Raw genomic sequence first — 27,355 nt, 5'->3', positions numbered from 1 at the left:
TTTTTCACTAAGCTAGGAAGTGGGTCAAAAATCTTGCTTATGTCAGAGTATTTCTCCTATGTGTTCTTCTAAAAATTGTATAGTGTCCAGTTTTACAAATACGTGTTTAGTCCATTTTGATTTTATTTTTGGGTATGATATAGTAGGCCAGCTTTCCCAACACCATTAATGAAAAGACTGTCTTTTCTCATTGTATATTCATGCCTCGTTTGTCATACATTAGGTGTATATAGGTATGTGGGCTTATTTCTGAGCTTCTATCCTGTATCATTTGTCTATGTTTGTCTATATTTTTATTTTTGTGCCAGTAAAATTCTGTCTTGATTACTTTAGCTTTGCAGTATAGTTTGAAGTCACAGAATTTGATACCTCAGCTCTGTATTTCTTTCACAAGATTACTTTGAATATTTGGGGTCTTTTTTGCTTCCATCAGTTGGTTCAGTTCAGTCACTCAGTCATGTCTGACTCTTTGAGATCCCATAGATTGTGTTTCCATACAAATTGTAAAAAATTTTGTTCTAATTCTATGAAGAATGCTATTGGTAATTTTATAGGGATTGCATTGAATCTATAGATTGATTTGAATAGTATATTCATTTTCACAATATTTATTCTTCCAATCCAAGAACATAGTATATTTCTCCATCTGTTTGTATCATCTTCGGTTTCTTTCATTTCAGTGTTTTAAAGTTTTCTGAGTATAGGTCTTTTGCTTCATTAGGTAGGTTTATTCCTAGGCATTTTATTCTTTATGTTGCAGTGGTAAATGGGATTTTTCTTTCTGCTCTTTCATTGTTAGTGTATAGGAATGCAGGAGATTTCTGTGCATTCGTTTTCTATCTTTCAACTTTACCAAATTTGTTGATTAGCTCCAGTAGTTTTCTGGTGACATCTTTGGGATTTTCTATGTGTAATATTATGTCATCTGCAAACATATAGTTTTACTTCTTCTCCAACTTATATTATTTCCTTTATCTTCCCAGATTGCCATGGCCAGGACTTCACAAACTATGTTGAATAATAGTGGTGAGAGTGGACATCCTAATCTTGTTCATGATTTTAGGGGAATGCTTTCACCACTGAGAATGGTATTTGCTCTATATCTGTCATAGATGGCCTTTAGTATTTTGAGGTAGGTTCCTTCTATGCCCACTTTCTGAAGAGTTTTTATCATAAGTAGGTGTTGAATTTTGTCAAAATTTTTTTCTACTTCTAGTGAGACGATTCAGTCAGTTCAGTCACTCAGTTGTGTCCAACTCTTTGTGATCCCATGGACTGCAGCACACCAGGCTTCCCTGTCCATCACCAACTCCAGGAGCTTACTCTAACTCATGTCCACTGAGTCGGTGATACCATCCAACCATCTCATCCTTTGTCATCCCTTTCTTCTCTTGCCTTTAATCTTTCCTAGGATAAGGGTCTTTTCTAATGAGTCAGTCCTTCACATCAAGTGGCCAAAGTATTGGAGTTTCAGCTTCAGCATCAGTCCTTCCAATGAATATTCAGGACTGATTTTCATTAGGATTGACTGGTTGGATCTCCTTGCAGTCCAAGGGACTCTCTAGAGTCTTCTTCAACACCACAGTTCAAAAGCATGAATTCTGCAGTGTTCAGCTTTCTTTATGGTCCAACTCTCACATCCATACATGATTACTGGAAAAACCAAAGCTTTGACTAGATGGACCTTTGTCAGCAGGGTAATGTCTCTGCTTTCAAATATGCTAAGTTTTTATTCTTTAATTTGTTAATATGGGGTATCAGCTGAATAGAGAAGTTCCTTTAGCATTTGTTGTAAATGTAGTTTAGTGTTGCAGAATTCTCTTAGCTTTTGCTTGTTAGTAAAGCTTTTGATTTCTCTGTCAAATCTAAGATCCTTGCTGGGCAAAGTAATGTTGGTTGTAGAATTTTCTCTTTCATTACTTTAAATAGATCCTATCACTCCCTTGTGGGGTGCAGAATTTCTGCTGAAAAATCAGCTGATAGCCTTATGGGGATTTCTTGTATACTGTTTTTTGCTTTTCCCTTTCAGTTTTAATATTTTTCCTTTGCATTTATTTTTTATTACTTTGATTAATATTGTTTTGGTGTGTTTCTCCTACAGTTTATCCTGGGTGGGAGGAACTGTCAGAGCTTCCTAGACTTGAGTGGCCATTTCTTTTCCCACATTAAAGAAGTTTTCAAGTATAATCTTTTCAAATATCTTGTCAGGCTCTTTCTGTTTTCCTTCTTCTTCCTGAGACCCCTAAAATTTGAATGTTAGTGTGTTTAGTGTTGTCTCAGATTTCTCTGAGATTGTCTTCAATTGTTTTCATTTTGTGTTGTTCTGCTCCTCAGTAGTCATTTCCACCATTCTATCTTCCAGCTCAGTTACTCATTTTTCAAGCCTCAGTTATTCTGCTATTGATTCCTTCTAATGTATTTTTCATCTTAGTTATTGTGCCATTCATCTCCACATCTTTTCCTTAGTCCTTATATGGTTTTATTGAACATTTCTTATATTTTCTCAATCTTTTGTTTGCACTCTATTTTTTTGTGATTTTGGATCATCTTTACTGTCATTACTCTAAATTTTTTTCTCATGTAGTTTAAAAAAGATAAGAATATATTTTCTCTTCATATATTTGGTTTTGTAGATTTTTACCTTGCTCCTTTGTCTGTAACATATTTTTTTCTTGCCTTTTTTTTTCTTTTTTTGGATGGGACTGTGTTCCTGTCTTACTAATTATTTGGCCCAAGGTTTCCAGCACTGGGGTTTGCAGAGAGTTGGGTAGAGCCAGGTCTTGGTGTTGAAATGTGGACCTCTGGGAGATCTCACCAGAGTTAATATTCTCCAGTCACTCAGAAGTTCCTCCCATCTTCTTGGGCATTGACATCCCCACCACTGTCAGCTAGGTTCCCTAAGGTGGGGAGATGCAGACTCTGCATTCTTCTTGGCTCCACCTCAATAAGTTGATTATTTTTTGCTATTATTGTCACTGTATGTCTTCTCTAATAAACTTTATGTGTGGATGAGATGTGTGTATTTTGTATACTGCTGTACCCTTAGCAGCAGTTATAATGTTTGTATCATTTGGAAACACCAATATATATTTATTGACTAGATGAATGACTTTTGAAATACATAAATAATTTGAAAAAGTTGTGTTTCAGGTATACTAACTTACCCTTCTAAACAATCAAACTCACAGAAGCAATGGGACATGAAAATGTCACAGAATTTACCCTCCCGGGGCTTTTTACTGATGAGAATGTGAAAGTTGCCTGCTTTGTGCTGTTTTTACTTTGCTATATTGAGATTCTCTCAGGGAATCTGCTCATTCTTCTCACCATCAGGGGCAGCTGCCTCAGTGAACAGTCCATGTACTTTTTCCTCAGCTATTTGCCCTTGATGGATGTCTGCTTCACCTCCACGGTAACATCCAAATTGATCACTGACTTGCTGGCCCAACAGAAGACCATCTCCTACAACAGCTGCATGGCCCAGATGTTTTCTGCCCACTTCTTTGGAGTCACTGAGATGTTCATATGATGTTCATATGCCCACTTCTTTGGAGCCACTGAGATGTTCATATGACTGCTATGCTGCCATCTGCAGACCTCTTCACTACGTGGTCATTATGAACAGACAGGTGTGCTACGTCCTTGTAATGGCTTCTGCTATGTCAGCCTTTAGCCATTCAATCATTCAAGTATTAATTATTATTGGACTTCCTTTCTGTGCCCCCAGTCAAATAGACCACTATTTCTGTGATGTATTCCCTCTGCTGAAGCTGACCTGCACGGACACTAGACTGTGGGTGATTGCAATCATTACCACCACAGGGGTGTTGTCCATTTTGACCTTTGTTGCCTTGGTGATTTCTTACATCATCATCCTGTCCACCCTGAGGACTCACTCATCCTAGGTCTCCCGCAAAGCCCTCTCCACCTGTGGTTCACACATCACTGTGGTCTTCAGGTTCTTCTTGCCCCTCATCTTCACCTATGTCCCCATGGCTGATTCTGTCAGGAATGACAAGGTCTTTGCCCTGTTTTACACCATGATTGCCCCCATGTTCAACTCTCTCATCTACACCCTGAGAAACACAGACATGAAAAATGCCATGAAGAAAGTGTGGGGCTGAGATAAACTCTCTGCAGGAAAATGAAGCCTCTGGCTGTCCTGCCCTTTGTTGGATCTAGTTTTACCCACACAATCATTAATGTTGACAAGTACAACAGATACAGAAGGATCGTGTGCTGTCATTCAAAGCTGCAACCCTGAAGAGTGAGGCCCCCTCAGCCACTGTCCGACTGTCACTTGACTGAGACTCCCTACAAGGGGAGTGGATCAGACGCCCTTTGGGTCCTTTCCAGCTTTGACATTCTGGAACATTCTGTCCTTTGTATTCTCTGTCATGATGAGTGCATTTCAACACCTTTTTTCAGGGTAAGTTGTGAAAACTGCATGGTTGGGTTTTCTGACCTCTTTCAGGAAACAGATAATCTTGAGTGAGACATCTCTCACAGAGGTTTCTTAAAACACTTCTTTTTTTTTTTTTTTTCTGAGGTTTCCACTGCAATACTTTAATTTTTTTTTACATTAACAAATCCTGCATCTAAAACAATGTATTGCATATAAGTATTGTACTTACACTATACTTACAGAAATTCTAATTAAAACTTAGTACCTTATTGTAGGTAATTAAAAATCTTGAAAAATGAGCAATTCTTTTTTTTAAATTTTATTTTATTTAATTTTACAATATTGTATTGGTTTTGCCAATGAGCAATTCTTTTCATTTTTATAAATGCAATTCTATGACCATATTTATCACTTTATTTAAAAAATCTTCATGAGTATATAAAACCTATGTTCTTTGTAAATGTGCAACATGGACTATCTCCCATTCTGTGAAATGTCATGAGCTTAAGAAGGCATATGGATGCTCCTGGGATGCATTTTGTTCATCCTCGCTCTCATCATGCTAATAATGTATTTTGATGGTGTCTTTCATTAGTCAGACTAGGTAAATCTGTCTCATTTTCCCTCATTTTCATTCTACGGAGAAATAAAGGTGATTAGACTAAGAAACAGGCATAGCCAGTTGACAACTGGGGCATAAACTAAAATCTTTTTTGGCACATTCAGGTGTTTCCTTAATTTAGACAAGAATCTTCAATCTTCATGAATTTTGAAGAGAATTCTGAGGTCAGGATTCTGATTTCAGACATCTCTTAGGTGTCTAGGGTCATCTAAGACTTGGAGGGTGTGTTCACCAAGTTCTCAACTATGGGAGACACAGAATTTTATCTTCTGGTGCTCCACCTTCTTCACCATTGACCTCATTAAAAAATTGTACTGTCCCTTGTTCAACAGGAATCTGCACTCTAAAATGAAGTACACATATGCAGAAATTAGGTATATGTTGAAGATTTCAGCAATAGTGTTTCTCTTCCAAGAAGTCCCTGACATGTGTTCTGCTTGAAAATTAAGAAATCTTAGAACATAAAGGGAGGCAGAAAAATAATGGAATATCTAGCAAAGGAGAAAAAAAAGACAGTAGCACAGAAAGTCAGGGTTTCTTTTTGATGTAGGTCTTGTGGTAACTACTTTCTGGTTTATTATCTGATTCAGGAAGGTAAAGGAGAACAGAAATGTCTATAGCTGCCTGGGCAGCTAATTCAAGTTTTTATTTTTCATAAGCTTGCCATTGATGCTTAGTTAGACCACTTTCTCCAGTAATGAATTACACTTTCTTATTGTGAAAATTCACTATTGATTTTTTTTTTCCAGAAGACAACAAAGCTTTAAGAATCTGTTTGAATATGGCTTGGATTTACCTGTTGTTAACTCTCTTCTGCAATTAATCAACAAAGGAGGGGTGAAAATGAATCTACCCAAGTGTGATTATCATTATATCCTTCTCTTCCCACATATTGTTCATGGAAAAATAGAGGGAGGGAGACTTGCTGCAGACTTAGGTATTTAGAATTTGTCCTGTGTTTATATAACCAATCTCCTTCCCATTCTCTTTAGCTAGCCTTTTATACTACTCCTTTCAATTAGCTAACTCTAAATATAATAATTGCTTTTTAAAAAATTAATTCAGTAATATGCCTTAGAACCCCTACTCCCACAGTTTGATCACACCATTCTTGGATAAGTCAGATTAAAAAGCCATTTCAAACTCAAGGATTATACAATAAGCATTAAGAATCCTTGTTCATGTGTCTTTGGGTCAGCTGGGGTTCAGTTGATCTAGGTCAATCTTGACCAGGCTTCATTCCAAATCTCAGGATGGGTTCACATATATCTTATGTTGTTTCATTTTTTCTAATGAAGAAAATGGAAGTCCTATCTTAGTCTTCTGAGACTGAATTTTTTTTCTCTCTCTTTTTTAAAATTTTTAATAAATTATTTTATTTTATTTTTTAACTTTACAAGATTGTATTGGTTTTGCCAAATATCAACATGAATCCATCACAGGTATACACATGTTCCTCATCCTGAACCCTCCTCCCTCCTCCCTCCCCATACCATCCCTCTGGGTCATCCCAGTGCACCAGCCCCAAGCATCCAGTATCATGCATCAAACCTGGACTGGTGACTCTTTTCATATATGATATTAAACATGTTTCAATGCCATTCTCACAAATCAGCCCACCCTTTCCCTCTCCCACAGAGTTCAAAAGACTGTTTATACTGAGACTGAATTTTACGTTCTATATGTGTTATATCTGAGTGTACCACTGACTGTTATGAAAATACAGCAATGCATATCACTCTCTATACTGTGGTGCACTTACCTTGTGGATCTTTATATATATCATTATATATAATATATATCATATATATGATATATATCATTATATATATAAATATATATAATATATTATATATAATATATAATATATATAATATATGTGATATAATATATATTATATAATAGTATAATATATTATATATATGATTATAATTAATATTATATATATAATATATAGTAATATAATATATATCACATACATAATATATATTAAATATATATTATATACATTATATATAGTATATATATAAATATAAATATATAAATATAAATAAATAAATATAAATATATATATTTATATATATATATATATATAAAGATACACAAGGTAAGTGTACCACAGTATAGAGAGTTATATGCATTGATGTACTTTCATAACAGTCAGTGGTACACTCAGATATCACACATATACAATGTAAAACTCAGTCTCAGTACAGAACAGTCTTTTGGACTCTGTGGGAGAGAGAGAGGGTGGGATGATTTGACAGAATGGCATTGAAACATGTTTAATATCATATATGAAAAGAGTCACCAGTCCAGGTTCGATGCATGGGAGAAATATCAATAACCTCAGGTATGCAGATGACACCACCCTCATGGCAGAAGATGAAGAGGAACTAAAAAGCCTCTTGATGAAAGTGAGGGTGGAGAGTGAAAAAGTTGGCTTAAAGCTCAACATTCAGAAAACAAAGATCATGGCATCAGGTCCCATCACTTCATGGGAAATAGATGGGGAAACAGGGGAAACAGTGTCAGACTTTATTTTTTGGGGCTCCAAAATAACCGCAGATGGTGACTGCAGCCATGAAATTAAAAGACGCTTACTCCTTGGAAGGAAAATTATGACCAACCTAGATAGCATATTCAAAACCAGAGACATTACTTTGCCAACAAAGGTCCGTCTAGTCAAGGCTATGGTTTTTCCAGTGGTCATGTATGGATGTGAGAGTTGGACTGTGAAGAAGACTGAGAGCTGAAGAATTGATGCTTTTGAACTGTGGTGTTGGAGAAGACTCTTGAGAGTCCCTTGGACTGCAAGGAGATCCAACCAGTCCATTCTGAAGATCAGCCCTGGGATTTCTTTGGAAGGAATGATGCTAAAGCTGAAACTCCAGTACTTTGGCCACCTCATGCGAAGAGTTGACTCATTGGAAAAGACTCTGATGCTGGGAGGGATTAGGGGCAGCAGCAGAAGGGGACAACAGAGGATGAGATGGCTGGATGGCAACACTGACTCGATGGACGTGAATCTGAGTGAACTCTGGGAGTTGGTGATGGACAGGGAGGCCTGGTGTGCTCCGATTCATGGGGTCGCAAAGAGTCGGATATGACTGAGTGACTGAACTGAACTGAACTGAACTGATTTTATATATATATATATATATATATGTATATATATATATATATGCTAAACTTGTAGAAAAAGGAATACTTGTAAGATTTTATTTAAGTGATGAAGTTGTATTGTACTTCAAACACAAAACAAGCCAGGTTATCATGTAAGAACTGAACACATCAGACCACTGTCAAAATAAAGGCACTCCCATGAGCAGTCTCCCTGAGCTCCTGTGATTGAGATTGACTCTGACAAACTTCTGTGAAGTTTATAAAATCAGTGCTGAAAACCTGAATACCCTTTCATATTGATCTCGAGAAAGCAGCTGTGAGCAGTAGGATCATGAGTGATCTTAATTCCCTGCCCAAGATTTGAACCTGGGGAGCCTGGCTGGGGTGGCTCAGATGGTAAAGAATCCACTTGCAATGCAGGATACCGGTGTTTGATCCCTGGGTTAGGAAGATCCCCCGGAGAAGGGCATAGCAACCCACTACAGTATTCTTGCAAGCAGAATCCATGGACAGAGGACTACAGTCCATGGGGTTGCCAAGAGTTGGGCATGACTAAGTGACTAAGACACACACACACAGCCTGAATGGAAACCAAGAATCTTAGCCACCAAACGAGCTAGGGCTAAGAGGCTAGAAGATGTTTTCCCCTGTATCTCTGTCCCCAGTGAAAAATTCCTTTGCCATGTAGGCAGAAACTGTAAATGAAGATACAAAGTTTATTATTAGAGATGTAGCACAGCAAGAAGTGGGAGAGTACATAGAGAAACTGCTTGTTAAGACAGAAGCAAGGCCGAGACACACACTCAGAGAGAAAGAGTGCGGGTGTCCCTCCGAGTGAGGGGTAGTTCGGTAAGGAGGTATTTAAGTCATTTATATAAGTCAGTTCTTTCAGGTTTTATCTACCTTTAGCCAATTATCTGCTTTCTTTTTCCACTTGACCTACCCTGGGGCACTCCCCTGGATGAGCAAACACCCTCCTCACCCCCGCCCCCCCCCAAGAAGGATCTTGGAGTGAAGGCTTCTGGGAAGAATAAGACTCATTATAGCCTGCCATTACCACTTGGCTTTTGACCCAGATGAAGCCTTCCTGCACATGTGTAATGTCTCCCTTGTCTCACAAAGAAGAGGAGGGAGGTCCCTTAATCCTTTACTCAAACAAGGTTTTGCCACTCTTTGTCCTTGGCTTGACTATTCCTTTGACTATTGCCATGACTATTTTCTTAAGATGCTTACAAGAGACAAACGCTGGCTATTTACCCTGTTTATGTTGTTACTTTCATTTTCCAGAGCAAACAGGAAGCTGTAAATGCCTTAACTGGAGCCCACCTATCCATTGTCTCATAAAATGCCAACAGTTTTAAGTATTCAGCCTGAAGCCCACTTTTCACCCCATGAAAGGTAAACAGGAGACCAGCTGTAAACTTCTAAATTGGAGCCCATCTGTCTCCTACATCAATATGTTTTGTTTCTAGGTCTTTGAGAGTATTGAATTTGTCAGCTTGTACATTCTTCAGAACTTCAGATCATCAATATAAATAACTCTCAGTAGTCAAGTCTTTGATGCAGAAACATAAAGGAAAGAATATTGTGGAAAATTTATACATGAACTACATTAATTTATTCCACAATTTTCGAAATTCAGTTCAAGTTTAGTTTCCTTTTAAATAGTAGAACAGATGGGAATATATAACCCTTTGGAACTGATGATTCAAAGACCCTTTTGTGCTCTAAGATCAAGTATCATCTAGTCCCAGTGTTTCTAAATTTTTGATATGTCACTACTTGTATAAAAATTACCAGAGGAGCTTGTTTAAAATACAGTTTTTTTTTTTTTATATACCCTTTAACATTGGTGGAGATGGTTGGCTGGCATCACTGACTTGATGGATATGAGTTTGAGCAAGTTCCCGGAGTTGGTGATGGACAGGGAAGCCTAGCGTGTGGCAGTCTTTGGGGTCGTAAAGAGACTGTGACTGAACTGAACTGAACTGAACATTGGTCTACTGAATCATAGATTCTTAGAATAGACACTGTCATCTTTTCAAAAACATCTCAAGAGGATTAAAATGATCAGACAAGTTTGGAGAGCACCGCCTAGTTACCATCTTAAAGCTGAGGTATGAGTGCTCCAATAGCTGAGATCATTGTGTAAGGCATTGACAGTGTACAGTGCTTAATGTATCAATAATATGTGTATACCACACACACACACACACACACACACTCCAAAATCACAATCACATGTCCACATATTGACAGTAATTTAAATAATCAGACTTGTGAAAAAACAATGAAAATAAATGGCAGAGAGATAATCAGTGACGGGTTTATTGCTGTGGAAAAATAAAGCTTAGGTAGGGCAAAGAGAAGAGGAATGAGTTATTAGGGCAAGTACCAGTTTACCTAAGAAAGGTACATTTGTTTGTCCAGAATGACTCTCTCTAGGATCCACAGCTAGAAATCAGGTTTTGCCAGTCTAGGAAACAGTGATAAATGACTCACTGTTTTCAGTAAAGCTGTTTGGTTCAAACACTGGAGGAAATATGGTTTCCCAACCATGCATTTCAGTAAATTACTTTACCCTCTTGATTAACACACAATCTTGTATTCATCACAGATGTCTTTGGTATTGTTCAGTTTTTTTAAGTGTTTCCTGTTAATCACTTTACATTAATAGTGATGGCTGACTACAGACTACAAGAGTCAGTTATCAGAAGCATATAAATAGGATGCTAAAGTTAAAATCTAGATATTAGGGGTAATATATATATATTTTTTCCCAATAGACTGTTTGAGTAAGGAAAATGAGTCCTAGAGAAAGAAAGCTTTTTCCCCAAACCAGAGGATAACAGGTCTTTTGCTTTCTAAGTCTGTGTTTTATCTCTTTGACATTCTGCCCACAAACCCTCCCATCCAAACCTTACAAGGTTTAGTTTTGCTGTTTTGGAGGATTTGTACCAGAATTCCTTAACTCAGATTTTGGTCATTTTTCCTGAATCCTTTCATTCAAACAACATACACATATCAAATGTTCATTATGTAAGAATCATAAATCTAAACACTAGAAAATAGTCTTAAGTATTAATACAATCATGGTGAACTCATTCTTTAAAGAAAATTGAAAAAAAAAGGAAAAAAAATGAAAAGGGCAAAGTCTGACCATGCTAAATTTCTGAGTTTGATAGGATTTCTTTGTTCTAGATATTTCAGAAAATTATGATTATGAAATATTAGAGCAAATATAATCATAATGATAAATAATAACTTGCTTCTGTAGAATGTGTTATTCTCTTATTTGTCCCCCTCAAGACATCCTGTGAGATCATTATTATTGTCTTCACTGTGCAGATGAGAAACTTTGAGATCATCCACCGTGGATTGTCACTTTTTACTATTTACCATTAGCCTCCCAGAAAACCCTCCTGCCCCACAGTTTCTTCATTGCATTTTTTACTTCTGCATTTCTCAGTGTATAAATCAGGGGGTTTAACATGGGGGTGATGATGGTATAAAACACAGCCACCACTTTAATCTATGAAAAGGTAGTATCAGGATGGATATACATGAAAGTACAGGGACCAAAAAAAAATGACCACGGTGATGTGGGAGCCACAGGTGGAGAGAGCTTTGCACCTGCCTTCTGCTGACTGCTTTCTCAGGGACACCAGGATGATGGTATAGGAGATTAGCAAAATGACAAAGCTCCCCAGAGCAAAGGTACCGCTGTTGGCTGTCACGACAACACCAACAACATATGTGTCTGTGCAGGTGAGTTTTAGCACAGGGTGAACATCGCAAAAGTAGTGACCAATCTCATTGGGTCCACAAGACGGTAGTTGGACTACCAGAGCCACTTGGATGATGGAGTGTAAGAACACATCTATCCAAGTTCCCAGCAGGATTTTATTGCATCTGCTTATAGTATAGGGGTTTACAAATAGTCAAGTAACGATCATAGGCCATTACAGTAAGGATGAAGATATCAGTACCACCAAAGAAATGTACCCCAAAGAACTGCAACATGCACCCCATGTAGGAGATCGTTTTCGTCTTGGCTAATATGTCCACAATCATCTTAGAAGCTGTGACCAAAGAGTAACAAATATCCACAAAAGACAGGTAGTTGAGAAAGAAATACATAGGAGACTTGAAAAGGTTGCCCACACAAACTGTCAGTATGATGAGGAGGTTTCCCAGAAGAATGACTGTGGTAATTATCAGGAATTTTATCGAACTGAGGATACATCTCCTAAAGATCTGTTAATTCCAACTGAAGTCTGTGATCTAAGTTGTGTTTTGTAGCAATGTTGTTCCTGACCTGTATATTAGACTTTGTAGCATAGTTATTTCAGGTGTGTCTTCTCTTTTACAGTAGAAATAATGATAAAAACTGTAATATAATGACAACCCAATTCAGGCTTGAACACATCCCTTAAAACTTTCTTATTTTGCAGGAGGGATAGCAGAAGCCCCATGAAACTTAGCAATTTATCTAGAGGGACAGCACTACTATCTTAAAATCAGATTTGCATAATTTTGATTTTCTTTCTCCTACACTGCATCTCTTGGTATGAGAGTTTGATATTAAATAGGGGGTCCAAAAATTCATGTACGCTCTCACTCTCCTTTTGTTTGTCCTCCTGAATTAAACAAAACATTTTATTCTCCACTCAGAGAGCCCTTCAGTTTAAGAGACCTCAAATGATAGCAGTTTTTGACAACTGTGAATAATGCGACTTGGTTATCATCTCAAAGAAACCGGTCATTTAAAATCAAGCCTGGGGATTGTGTCTCCATTGTCCATCCTGTAAGGTCCAAGAGGAAAGCATCTTTCTCCCAGAATCAAGATTCACCTCAAAGAATTTCTTCCTCCACATTCGGAACATTTTAAACACACTAACACCCATATTCTTTTGAAAGTCAAGCATTTTCCTACTAATATGTCATTAGTATCCATCTCATAGTCTGGTTTGCATGCACTTCATCATTTTATTATCATCTTAAAATTTTTATTCTCCCCCTATTTCTTTTTTTCCCCCCCTATTTCTAAGAACATCACCTTTCAATTATATTACAAGTATTCAAAATATAGAAATTTGATAAAATTCTCTCTTTTTCAGAAACCTTTAATGTTAGTTTTAGAATTGAAAAACCTCACCAGTATTTTCCAGAACTTGGATTTTGCTTTGTTTTTCTATCACTCCTGAGGTAATTTGGATGCAACTATTTAAAACAAAGAGTGATGCCTTAAGAATTGTTTTGTGAATAATTGGTTTCAAAGAATCCCTGAGTCCAGAAACTCAAAAATTGGTAGAATTTTGTTGTTCCTGGTCTGTTTCTCACCAAGTGAAATCTGCCATTTTGCAGTACTGTTGGCAACAAATGCTGTTATCTCTACTTCTTATATGGTCATTTTAAAGGGAATGATACAAAATGTTAATGATCCTGGGGAAAACCTTTCTCCCAAAGTACCCTCTATAATCAGAACCACTTCAGAGAACAGTGAGCTTTAACTTCCAGATGTCTTTTCAGTTTGCTAAAAGAAAAAAAAAGAAAAGAAATGTTAAAAAGCTTTTAATTTATTAAAGTTAAACCAACACAACATTGTAAAGCAACCATACTCCAATTAAAAAAAATTAAAAAACAATTAATTTGTGCATTTAGAACAATAACACTATTCCAAACACTTCAGTAAACATAGATATAAGATTATTTTATGGCTACACCTAAAGCAACTAGAAAAGGAAGAAATGAAGAACCCCAGGGTTAGTAGAAGGAAAGAAATCTTAAAAATTAGAGCAGAAATAAATGCAAAAGAAACAAAAGAGACCATAGCAAAAATCAACAAAACCAAAAGCTGGTTCTTTGAAAGGATAAATAAAATTGACAAACCATTAGCCAGACTCATCAAGAAACAAAGGGAGAAAAATCAAATCAATAAAATTAGAAATGAAAATGGAGAGATCACAACAGACAACACAGAAATACAAAGGATCATAAAAGACTACTATCAACAATTATATGCCAATAAAATGGACAACGAGGAAGAAATGGACAAATTCTTAGAAAAGTACAACTTTCCAAAACTCGATCAGGAAGAAATAGAAAATCTTAACAGACCCATCACAAGCACAGAAATTGAAACTGTAATAAAAAATCTTCCAGCAAACAAAAGCCCAGGTCCAGACGGCTTCACAGCTGAATTCTACCAAAAATTTAGAGAAGAGCTAACACCTATCCTGCTCAAACTCTTCCAGAAAATTGCAGAGGATGGTAAACTTCCAAACTCATTCTATGAGGCCACCATCACCCTAATACCAAAACCTGACAAAGAGCCCACAAAAAAAGAAAACTACAGGCCAATATCACTGATGAACATAGATGCAAAAATCCTTAACAAAATTCTAGCAATCAGAATCCAACAACACATTAAAAAGATCATACACCATGACCAAGTGGGCTTTATCCCAGGGATGCAAGGATTCTTCAATATCCGCAAATCAATCAATGTAATACACCACATTAACAAATTGAAAAATAAAAACCATATGATTATCTCAATAGATGCAGAGAAAGCCTTTGACAAAATTCAACATCCATTTATGATAAAAACTCTCCAGAAAGCAGGAATAGAAGGAACATACCTCAACATAATCAAAGCTATATATGACAAACCCACAGCAAACATTATCCTCAATGGTGAAAAATTGAAAGCATTTCCTCTAAAGTCAGGAACAAGACAAGGGTGCCCACTTTCTCCATTACTATTCAACATAGTTTTGGAAGTTTTGGCCACAGCAATCAGAGCAGAAAAAGAAATAAAAGGAATCCAAATTGGAAAAGAAGAAGTAAAGCTCTCACTGTTTGCAGATGACATGATCCTCTACATAGAAAACCCTAAAGACTCCACCAGAAAATTACTAGAACTAATCAATGACTATAGTAAAGTTGCAGGATATAAAATCAACACACAGAAATCCCTTGCATTCCTATACACTAATAATGAGAAAACAGAAAGAGAAATTAAGGAAACAATTCCATTCACCATTGCAACGGAAAGAATAAAATACTTAGGAATATATCTACCTAAAGAATCTAAAGACCTATATATAGAAAACTATAAAACACTGGTGAAAGAAATCAAAGAGGACACTAACAGATGGAGAAATATACCATGTTCATGGACTGGAAGAATCAATGTAGTGAAAATGAGTATACTACCCAAAGCAATCTATAGATTCAATGCAATCCCTATCAAGCTACCAACAACATTCTTCACAGAGCTAGAACAAATAATTTCACAATTTGTATGGAAAAACAAAAAACCTCGAATAGCCAAAGCAATCTTGAGAAAGAAGAATGGAACTGGAGGAATCAACCTACCTGACTTCAGGCTCTACTACAAAGCCACAGTTATCAAGACAGTATGGTACTGGCACAAAGACAGAAATATAGATCAATGGAACAAAATAGAAAGCCCAGAGATAAACCCACACACATATGGACACCTTATCTTCGACAAAGGAGGCAAGAATATACAATGGATTAAAGACAATCTCTTTAACAAGTGGTGCTGGGAACTCTGGTCAACCACTTGTAAAAGAATGAAACTAGAACACTTTCTAACACCATACACAAAAATAAACTCAAAATGGATTAAAGATCTAAACGTAAGACCAGAAACTATAAAACTCCTAGAGGAGAACATAGGCAAAACACTCTCTGACATACATCACAGCAGGATCCTCTATGACCCACCTCCCAGAATATTGGAAATAAAAGCAAAAATAAACAAATGGGACCTAATTAACCTTAAAAGCTTCTGCACATCAAATGAAACTATTAGCAAGGTGAAAAGACAGCCTTCAGAATGGGAGAAGATAATAGCAAATGAAGCAACTGACAAACAACTAATCTCGAGAATATACAAGCAACTCCTACAGCTCAACTCCAGAAAAATAAATGACCCAATCAAAAAATGGGCCAAAGAACTAAATAGACATTTCTCCAAAGAAGACATACAGATGGCTAACAAACACATGAAAAGATGCTCAACATCACTCATTATCAGAGAAATGCAAATCAAAACCACTATGAGGTACCATTTCACACCAGTCAGAATGGCTGCGATCCAAAAGTCTACAAGTAATAAATGCTGGAGAGGGTGTGGAGAAAAGGGAACCCTCTTACACTGCTGGTGGGAATGCAAACTAGTACAGCCACTATGGAGAACAGTGTGGAGATTCCTTAAAAAACTGGAAATAGACCTGCCTTATGATCCAGCAATCCCACTGCTGGGCATACACACTGAGGAAACCAGAAGGGAAAGAGACACGAGTACCCCACTGTTCATCGCAGCACTGTTTATAATAGCCAGGACATGGAAGCAACCTAGATGTCCATCAGCAGATGAATGGATAAGCAAGCTGTGGTACATATACACAATGGAGTATTATTCAGCCATTAAAAAGAATACATTTGAATCAGTTCTAATGAGGTGGATGAAACTGGAGCCTATTATACAGAGTGAAGTAAGCCAGAAAGAAAAACACCAATACAGTATACTAACGCATATATATGGAATTTAGAAAGATGGTAACAATAACCCTATGTACGAGACAGCAAAAGAGACACTGATGTATAGAACAGTCTTATGGACTCTGTGGGAGAGGGAGAGGGTGGGAAGATTTGGGAGAATGGCATTGAAACATGTAAAATACCATGTATGAAATGAGTTGCCAGTCCAGGTTCGATGCACGATACTGGATGCTTGGGGCTGGTGCACTGGGACGACCCAGAGGGATGGAATGGGGAGGGAGGAGGGAAGAGGGTTCAGGATGGGGAACACATGTATACCTGTGGCGGATTCATTTTGATATTTGGCAAATCTAATACAGTTATGTAAAGTTTAAAAATAAAATAAAATTAAAAAAAAAAAAAGATTATTTTATGGGGTTTATCTTGTTCAGTGGAATAATGTGTATGTATGCATATATACATATACGTAATATAATTTACTTGATATTTTATATATTTATTTAAAAGATATCTTTTTGGAGGTATTTCTCTGTTGAATTTTAATTGTCCTGCTTTTAAAAGTTTCATTTGATTGGAAAATAGTATATTCAATAGTATTAGTACCATTTTTTTCTTTTTTAATATAGTTTCTGGTGATTTCTGGAGAAACTGGTGGGAACAAACTCACTTCCAACCTATACTTGGAATAATCATAGTGCGGGCTTTCATTCTTTTATATTTTGATTGCAAACTGTTATGGTTGACTCTTGACCACCGATATTCTTTCTTATTCCTCTTGTACTTCTACTCTTTCCTTTCCCCTCATTCTTTCTTTACCTTCTTTCTCCTTCTTACTTTCATCTCACCTCCTTCTTCATTTATAATAAAATGTCAAAAAGCAACTAGTTCATACTTTTAGGGAGAACTTATGAGTTGCCCATTGAAGCTGATTTCTTTGTCTCACTGAAGCTTTTAATAGACACTATGGACTCATTTTCCAAGCAATTTGCTAACAGGACAGGGAAAGATGTACATATTCATCAAGTTTTCTTTCCCATGAGCCAAATTTCACCACACAGTGGCCATTTTCTCTGCAATCTCTGGCCATGTACTCTTCCTGTAGTTGTGGGAGAAAACAGAGTCCTGAAAGTACCAGGGATATTCATAGTAGCAGGAAGGAGTTTGATTGGAAACTTCTGAGCATATTTAGGATCCACTCATGTCACGCAGTATATACCCGCTCATCAGCAACAAGGAATCTCTAGGGAAAATTCCAGGAAATTTTCAGTGTTTTTCTTTCACTTTCTGCCTTGTGTGCGTGTAAGCTATCTATTGATATACATTGGCAAACAGAGCTAAGTAAAAAATCAGTGGCTTAACACCACACAATTTAATCCCCAAATTAGTAGTTTAAAAATCGTAACACCACAACTTAAAGGCTTAAAATAAAAACACTGTATTTGGTTATAATTCTGCAGTTTTCCTTGGATTCACCTGAGTGGTTCTTCCACTGATGCTTCCTGGCAGCACTCTGATAGCCTGAATGGAGTAGATGCTCCAAGATGGCCTCGCTCATGTGCTTTTCAGTCAGTTCTCTCTCATTCTCCTATAGCACCTACAGGGCTCTCTCACACCATGGCTGTCTCAGGGCAGTAGTTGTTTCACAAAAGCTAAATCTTGAAGGTCTCTCAACCTAAGCTTCAGGAATCATATAATATCACTTTTCCCCACATTTCACTCATGTATTTAAGAATTTACATGCAATACTGTTCCTGAGGGATTCCCAGATGGCTCAGTAGTAAAAGAATTCATCTGCCAATGTTGGAGACAGAGATGTAGGTCTGATCCTGGGTCTGGAAGATCCTCTGGAGGAGGAAATGGCAACCAACTCCAGTGTTCTTGCCTGTTAAATCCCATGGACAGAGGAGCCTGGTGGGCTAGTCTAGGAGTCACAAAGAGTTGAATATTACTAAGCTTGTATCCATTTTTACTGACCCTTTGAGTCAGACTCCAACAAAGGTCTTCCTGTCCTTGTTGTTCAAGCCAATAGAATGAAAGAAGCTTAGTTCAGAAGCAAAGGAAGGGAAACTGTGTTCTTTGAGCAAAGAATGAGAGGAATGAGCTGGCTCCAGAGCAGCAGTCCCCAAGACTCTTGAATCTAATGCCTAATGATCTGAGATGGAGTTGATGTGATAATAATAGAAATAACGTGCAAATAAGTGCAATGTGCTTGAAATATTTGGAAACCATCCCCTAGTACCCAATCCCATTGTTTATGGAAAAACTGTCTTCCATGAATGTGGTCCCTGGTGCCCAAAATTTCGGGAACCACGGCTGCTGCTGCTGCTGCTGCTAAGTCACTTCAGTCGTGTCTGACTCTGCGTGACCCCATAGATGGCAGCCCACCAGGCTCCCCTGTCCCTGGGATTCTCCAGGCAAGAACACTGGAGTAGGTTGCCATTTCCTTCTCCAATGCATGAAAGTGAAAGGGAAGTCGCTCAGTCGTGTCCGACTCTTCACGACCCCATGGGCTGCAGCCTACCAGGCTCCTCCGTCCATGGGATTTTTCCAGGCGAGAGTACTGGAGTGGGGTGCCATTGCCTTCTCCCAACCACTGCTAGATCACAGTATCTCCATGACAGACAGGCTGTTGGCAGGGCTGCTGAGGCTGCCAGTGTAGAGGAGGCAGAGTTCTCGCGGGAACATCCAGACGTGTTGCTCCGCTTGCACTCAACTGGCCGCCGCCATCTTGAGTCTCTGAGCTGTGTTTCGTCCTTCTCCATACATTCTTGAGCAGAGCCAGCACAGCCTTTCAGCAGAGGAACTCTGGTCTGAAGCACCAGGAGGAGGCTTCTGCACGTGGCAGCCTGTGAGCAAGTGAAACCAGATGAAACACAAAGGAAAAGAGAAAGGTTAGTTTTTTTTTTTTTTTTTTTTTTTTAAGCCTGCTTCTAATGTTATTGCCAGGGACTTCCTAATGAGCTTTGCTGGTGAAAAATCCCTCCCCTTCTGGCTTCTTACTCTCGAGGGATGTGGAGGAGTGTTGCTCTATCTCTGTAATTTCGTGCTGATTTCAGGCATCATCATAGCCCTGTGCAAAGGAGCAGACTTTCCCCTCAGCTGCCATTATGTATGTTTGGTTGTTACTAAGCTTCAGTCCTAAACGTTCATCTTCATGAGATGAACCCCATTTTTCTCAACTTTTGGAGGGAAAGGACACTGGACACTTTAAGAAACATGAAAGAGTAAAGTATCTAGGTTTGCCTGTGGGCAAATATGCCTTGATGTCCAGCTTCACTGGCCGGGTCTGAATGTCTCTGGTCAGGCTTTGGTTGTTTTTTGGAAGAGAAGCTTCAGGTCAGAGAGGTTCACAGGGGTAGTCAAGGAGGCCATTGTCCTAGGTCGTTTCTCTGGAGGTTGAGGCTTGGGATTCCCTTTTCACTTGAGTGCGATGACCCCATGAAGTGATCACAGCAACTTTAGCATGGAATGTGTGGTTAGGATCACCAAGTGGGGTTGTTCTACCTAGGAGTGAGCTGGTCTTGCAGGTTGTTGGTTTTCCTGATTTCTAGATACCCCCAGGCTTCTGGCCAGAAGAGATAGGGGGCCAGGTCAGGGCAGCACCTAGTTACCATGTTTTGTGAGAGTTTTCACAGATTCTCCTACCTGGAGGACACACTTGAACTGTTCCATTTCAAGGTATTTAGGGTGTCCATTCACTCAGGCTAGAGGAATGTGTCTACAATATAGGAGATCAAATGCCTTTAATTTTAACTTATCCACTGGGGGTAAGCACATGCAAAGAAGGGTAGTGAGAAGCAAATTAACCCAGTTTTTGTCCTTTCTTTTTTGTTTTAGATTTACTGAGGTATAGGTGATTTACAATGTTGGGTTAATTTCTGCTGTATAGCACAGTGATTCAGTTATACATATATATTCAGTTGTAATATATGTATATATATATAATACACTTTAATGCATTGGAGGAGTAAATGGCAACCCACTCCAGTGTTCTTGCCTGGAGAATCCCAGGGACAGTGGCACCTGGTGGGCTGCCATCTATGGGGTTGCACAGAGTCGGACACGACTGCAGCGACTTAGCAGCAGCAGCATAATACACTATATGGGTTCAGGATTGCCCATAGGATGTATTTTTTATATATATATATATATATAGTGTATTTTATATGTATAAAATACACTATATGGGTGTACGATGGCCCATAGGATGTATTCTATATATACATTATATATATATATATATATATATATATATATGGGTGTAGGATGGCATGCATAAACCAGTTTATTGTGTTTATTGAGACCCCATGGACTGTAGCCCGCCAGGCTCCTCTGTCCATGGGATTTTCTAGGCAAGAATACTGAAGCGGGTTGCCATTTCCATCTCTAGGGGTACTCCCAGACCCAGAGATTGAATTTGCATTGCCTGCATTTTGGCAGATTCTTTACTACTGAGCCACAAGGGAAATCCACATATACACCAAGAATATGAATAAATATTTAAGATGTTCCCTGTCCCAGGCTCTAAAGTTCCTTTAAGGGTATCAGTCCCACCTTTTGAACAGAAGTCCTTGTGGGTAGCCTTTTTGCTTCTCTGACTTGGGTCTGGAAGGTTACTGCATATCCCACCAGCCTTTTTCCTTCTTTTGTAAACCTGTTCCTCTCTGGGAACCATCCCTCTTTGGAGTTTAGAGGAGGCTCATTTCCTAGGTCAGGACAACTAAAATAGATCATGCCTTTGGTCTCTATACGATCATGCTTCAGGTGCCCTATTTCTGTGGGTAGCAGGGCAGCAAGATTTAGCTTGTGACATTTTTTTTATGTGTGAGACTTTGTTTTTTTTTTTCCTTGGTAGCCACTAGGATGTATAAAAGGGTAGCCTGAATGTGAGTCAGCCTTCTGGGGGATATAGCCCTCCTGTTCCCTTAAAATTGATTAAAGCCTGAACCTGATGTGGAGCCCATATAGAGATTGGTTAATCAAGTGTTCACTTTTCAACCTCCCCGAGCAGAGTTGTGGGAGCAGCTACTCTTAAGCAAGGAGGCCACCCCACTAAGGGACCCTATGGACTGTAACCTGCGTGGCTCCTCTGTCCATGGGGTTCTCCAGGCAAGAGTACTGGAGTGGGTTGCCATGCCCTCCTCCAGGGGATCTTCCTGAACCAGGGGTTGAACACACATCTCTTAAATCTTCTACATTGGCAAGTGGGTTCTTCACTACTAGCACCACCTGGGAAGCCTGTTTATCTATATTTTTAGCTCTGCCAGGTCTTAGCTTCAGCACGTGGCATCTAGTCCCCTGATGAGGGGTCAAACCCACACACCCTGCATTGAGAATGTGAAGTATTAGTCTTTGGAAATAGGGAAAAGCCTTGCTGGGCCCATCATTTTTCATCTATTTGAACCTCAGCTTTTGGGGGTAGTGGCCAGGATCTGCCATTTATGACTCTTCGAGTACATTCTCTCTTCTAGTATCCCTCTTGTTGGCATGGTGCAGTGTTGGGTCCTGGTTTGCTCTCCCTCAGAAGGAGCAGAGGTCAGGTTCCTTTACCAGAGCTGAGAATCTCTGTGGGCATTAGTGTAGATTCCTGTGCTGACCAGTTGACACTAGAGGGGAACAGTCAGTGGGCAGACTTGAGTGTGGGCCTTTTTCTTTCTCTGACATTTCTTCCTCTATATATTGGTTACTAAACACCAGGTAGTCACTGCATTCCTTTCCAATGTCTCAGGGCTAGTGGCAGTATAAATTCAGATGCCTTCCCTGTGGTGCTCTAGGAATGCTGAAGGATTTTCTATTGGCTCCTGATTTTCTTCATCTTATTCCAAATGACAGGTTTATTTCCTGCTGCCTGCATTCTCTTTAAGATCATACTTTTATAATGGGTCAGCCTTCTCTCCATTGTCTCGGTGGTCCCTATTGGGTTTGTTATCTGGACCACTTGCTTTCAAGGTCTGAAAATAGTGTGGCTTGCATTCTGTTCTCTTTACCTGCTTCTTCTTGGACTCAAAACAAGCCAACAGCAGCAACAACAAAAACACCATTTGATGTCAGTCCAGGTGGGGTCATGGGTCTGAAAGACTCACTTAATCAGATTTTCATCTCACACGCTAGCAAAGTAATGCTCAAAATTCCCCAAGTGAGGCTTCAACAGTACATGAACCAAGAACTTCAGATGTTCAAGTTGGATTTAGAAAAGGCAGAGGAACCAGAGATCAAATTGCCAATATATGTTGGATCATCAAGAAAGCAAGAAGGTTCCAGAAAAACATCTGCTTTGTTGACTAGGCCAAAGCCTTTGATTGTGCAGATCACAAAAAAACTGGAAAATTCTTAAAAGAGATAGGGATACCAGGTCACTTGACCTGCCTCCTGAGAAATCTGTATGCAGGTCAAGAAGTAATGGTTAGAAATGGACTTGGAACAATGGGCTGGTTCCAAATTGGGAAAGGAGTACATCAAGCCTGTATATTGTTAGCCTGTTTACTTAGCTTATATGAGAGTTCACCATATGAAATGCAGGGTTGAATGATCAAAAGCTGGAATCAAGATTTCAGGGAAAAATAGAAATAACCTCAGATATGCATATGCCAGCACCCTTATATCAGAAAGCAAAGAGGGGCTAAAGAACCTCTTGATGAAAGTGAAAGAGGAGAGTGAAAAAACTGGCTTAAAACTCAAGATTCAAAGAACAAAGATCATGCTATCCAGTTCTATCACTTCATGGCAAATAGATGGGGAAACAATGGGAACAATGAGAGACTATTTTCTTGGGCTCCAAAATCATTGCAGATGGTGACTACCACCATGAAATCAAAAGGTGCTTGCTTCTTGGAAGAAAAGTTATGACCAACCTAGACAGCATATTAAAAGCAGAGACATTACTTTGCCACAAAGTTCTGTCTAGTCAAATATATGGTTTTTCCAGTCGTCATGTACAGACGTGAGAATTGGACTACAAAAAAACTGAAACTGATGCTTTTCAACTGTGGTGTTGAAGAAGACTTTTGAGAGTCCCTTGGACTGAAAGGAGATAAAACCAATCAGCCTACAGAAAATCAGTCCTGAATATTCATTGGAAGGACTTATGATGAAACTGAAGCTCCAATACTTTGGCCAACTGATGCGAAGAACTGACTCTTTGGAAGAGACCCTGATGCTCGGAAAGATTGAAGGCAGGTGGAGAAGAGGATTGCAGAGGATGAGATGGTTGGATGGCATCACTGACTCGATGGACATGAGTTTGAGCAAGCTCTGAGAGTTGATGATGAACAGGGAAGCCTGGCATGCTGCAGTCCACGGGGCTGCAAAGAATCAGATACGACAAAGTGACTGAATGGAACTGAGGGGCCAACTTTCCCCATCTCCCAACTAGTATAGGTCCAAGCAATATTGCATAGGAAGATGAGGTGAAATGCTTTTAAATGCAGCAGTTTGCTTTTAATGTAATTGTTAAAAATTTTGAATTTTACTTGATCTTATTGCAGTTTACTTTTTCTTTGTTCCCTTTATAACTTTCTTTCCTGTATTCTTTGAAGTTTAGTTGGTGTTTTTGTCTACCCTTAAATTCTATCTTCCCTATTTACATATTTTTAAACAGATTTTATTTTTTTAGAGTAGCTTTAGGTTTGCAGCAGAATTGAGGAAAAGATATAGAGATTGTCCATGTACCTCCCTGCCCCATTCCTGCCTTGCCTGCTCCATTGTTTTAATATTTATTTTTATGTATGTATTTATTCAGCTGCACTGGGTCTTATCTGAGGAATGTGGGATCTTTAGCTGTGGCATGACAATTTTTTGTTTAGTTGCAGAATGTGTAATCCAATTCCCTGACTATGGATTGAACCCAGGGCCCCTGCATTGGGAATGTTGAGACTTAACCACTGGACCATACTGGAAGTCTTCCCTTCCTATTGTTCAGTTCAGTCATGTCTGACTCTTTGCAACACCATGAATTGCAGCACACCAGGCCTCCCTGTTCATCACCAACTCCTGGAGTTCACTCAAACTCATGTCTATCGAGTTGGTGATGCCAGCGATCTCATCCTCTGTCATCCCCTTCTCCTCCTGTCCCCAATCCCTTCCAGCATTAGGGTCTTTTCCAATGAGTCAACTCTTTGCATGAGGTGGCCAAAGAATTGGAGTTTCAGCTTTAGCATCAGTCCTTCCAAAGAACACGCAGGACTGATCTCCTTTAGAATGGACTGGTTGGATCTCCTTGAATGAAGTTCAAGGGATTCTCAAGAGTCATCTCCAACACTACAGTTCAAAAGCATCAATTCTTCGGCTCTCAGCTTTCTTCACAGTCCAACTCTCACATCCATACATGACCACTGAAAAAACAATAGCCTTGGTTAGACAGACCATTGTTGGCAAAGTAATGTCTCTGCTTTTTAATATGCAATCTAGGTTGGTCATAACTTTACTTCCAAGGAGTAAGAGTCTTTTAATTTCGTGGCTGCAATCACCATCTGCTGTGATTTTGGAGCCCCAAAATATAAAGTCTGACACTGTTTCCACTGTTTCCCCATCTATCTGCCATGAAGCGATGGGACCGGATGCCATTATCTTTATTTTCTGAATGTTGAGCTTTAAGCCAACTTTTTCACTCTCCTCTTTCACTTTCATCAAGAGGCTTTTTAGTTCCTCTTCACTTTCTGCCATAAGGGTGGTGTCATCTGCATATCTGAGGTTATTGACATTTCTCCTGGCAATCTTGATTCCAGCTTGTGCTTCTTCCAGCCCAGGGTTTCTCATGATGTACTCTGCATATAAGTTAAATAAGCAGGGTGACAATATACAGCCTTAACATACTCCTTTTCCTATTTGGAACCAGTCTGTTGCTCCATGTCCAGTTCTGACTGTTGCTTCCTGACCTGCCTATAGGTTTCTCAAGAGGCAGGTCAGGTGGTCTGGTATTCCCGTCTCTTTCAGAATTTTCCATAGTTTATTGTGATCCACACAGTCAAAGGCTTTGGCATAGTCAATAAAGCAGAAATAGATGTTTTTCTGGAACTCTCTTGCTTTTTTATAATCCAGCAGATGTTGGTAATTTGATCTCTGGTTCCTCTGTCTTTTCTAAAACCAGCTTGAACATATGGAAGTTCATCATTCACGTATTGCTGAAACCTGGCTTGGAGAATTTTGAGCATTATTTACTAGCATGTGAGAGGAGTGCAATTGTGCAGTAGTTTGAGCATTCTTTGGTATTGCCTTTCTTTGGGATTGGAATGAAAACTGACCTTTTCCAGTCCTGTGGCTACTGCTGAGTTTTCCAAATTTGCTGGCATATTGAGTGCAGCACCTTCACAGCATCATCTTCCAGGATTTGAAATAGCTCAACTGGAATTTCATCACCTCCACTAGCTTTGTTCGTAGTGATGCTTTCTAAGGCCCACTTGACTTCACATTCCAGGATGTCTGGCTCTAGGTGAGTGATCACACCATCGTGATTATCTGGGTCATGAAAATCTGTTTTTGTACAGTTCTTCTGTGTATTCTTGCCACCTCTTCTTAACATCTTCTGTTTTTGTTAGGTCCATACCATTTCTTTCCTTTATCGAGCCCATCTTTGCATGAAATGTTCCTTTGGTATCCCTAATTTTCTTGAAGAGATCTCTAGTCTTTCCCATTCTGTTGTTTTCCCTGTGTTTCTTTGCATTGATTGCCGAGGAAGGCTCTCTTATCTCTCCTTGCTATTCTTTGAAACTCTGCATTCAGATGCTTATAGCTTTCCTTTTCTCCATTGCTTTTTGCTTCTCTTGTTTTCACAGCTATTTGTAAGGCCTCCTCAGACAGCCATATTGCTTTTTTGCATTTCTTTTCCATGGGGAAGGTCTTGATCCCTGTCTCTGGTACAAAGTCATGACCCTCCGTCCATAGTTCATCAGGCACTCTGTCTATCAGATCTAGTACCTTAAATCTATTTCTCACTTCTACTGTATAATCATAAGGGATACATGAATGTCTACTGGTTTTCCCTCCTTTCTTCAATTTAAGTCTTAATTTGGCAATAAAGATTTCATGATCTGAACCACAGTCAGCTCCCAGTCTTGTTTTTGCTGACTGTATAGAGCTTCTCCAACTTTGGCTGCAAAGAATATAATCATATGATTTTGGGGTTGACCATCTGGTGATGTCCATGTGCAAAGTCTTCTTTGTGTTGTTTGAAGACGGTGTTTGCTATCACCAGTGCATTCTATTGGCAAACTCTATTAGCCTTTGCCCTGCTTCATTCCGTACTCCCAGGCCAAATTTTCCTGTTACTCCAGATGTTTCTTGACTTCCTACTTTTGCATTCCAGCCCCCTATAATGAAAAGGACATCTTTTTGGGGTGTTAGTTCTAAAAGGTCTTGTAGGGCTTCATAGAACTGTTCAACTTCAGCTTCTTCAGCGTTACTGGTTGGGGCATAGGCTTGGATTACTGTGATATTGAATGGTTTGCCTTGGAAACAAACAAGAGATCATTCTGTCATGTTTGAGATTTCATCCAAGTACTGCATTTCGAACTCTTTTGTTGACCATGATGGCTACTCCATTTTTAATAAGGGATTCCTGCCCACAGTAGTAGATATAATGGTCATCTGAGTTAAATTCACCCATTCCTGTCCATTTTGCATTTCTTTTCCATGTGGCTCAGATCACGAAATCCTTATTACCAAATTCA

General features: G+C 38.9%; 2 pseudogenes; one reads left to right on the top strand and one right to left on the bottom strand.

Moving 5' to 3' along the window:
• The first annotated feature begins 2,707 nt into the window (after positions 1-2,707).
• On the top strand, positions 2,708-6,297 carry LOC129628026 (olfactory receptor 4P4-like; annotated as a pseudogene).
• Positions 6,298-11,544: 5,247 nt separating this feature from the next.
• LOC129628685 (olfactory receptor 4S2-like) lies at positions 11,545-22,732 on the bottom strand (annotated as a pseudogene).
• Positions 22,733-27,355: the final 4,623 nt, after the last annotated feature.

Source organism: Bubalus kerabau, chromosome 15 (assembly GCF_029407905.1).
Source record: "Bubalus kerabau isolate K-KA32 ecotype Philippines breed swamp buffalo chromosome 15, PCC_UOA_SB_1v2, whole genome shotgun sequence".
NCBI classification, from domain to species: Eukaryota; Metazoa; Chordata; class Mammalia; order Artiodactyla; family Bovidae; genus Bubalus; species Bubalus kerabau.
Note: the sequence above shows the minus strand (reverse complement) of the source record. Positions and strands in the feature narration are given on the sequence as shown.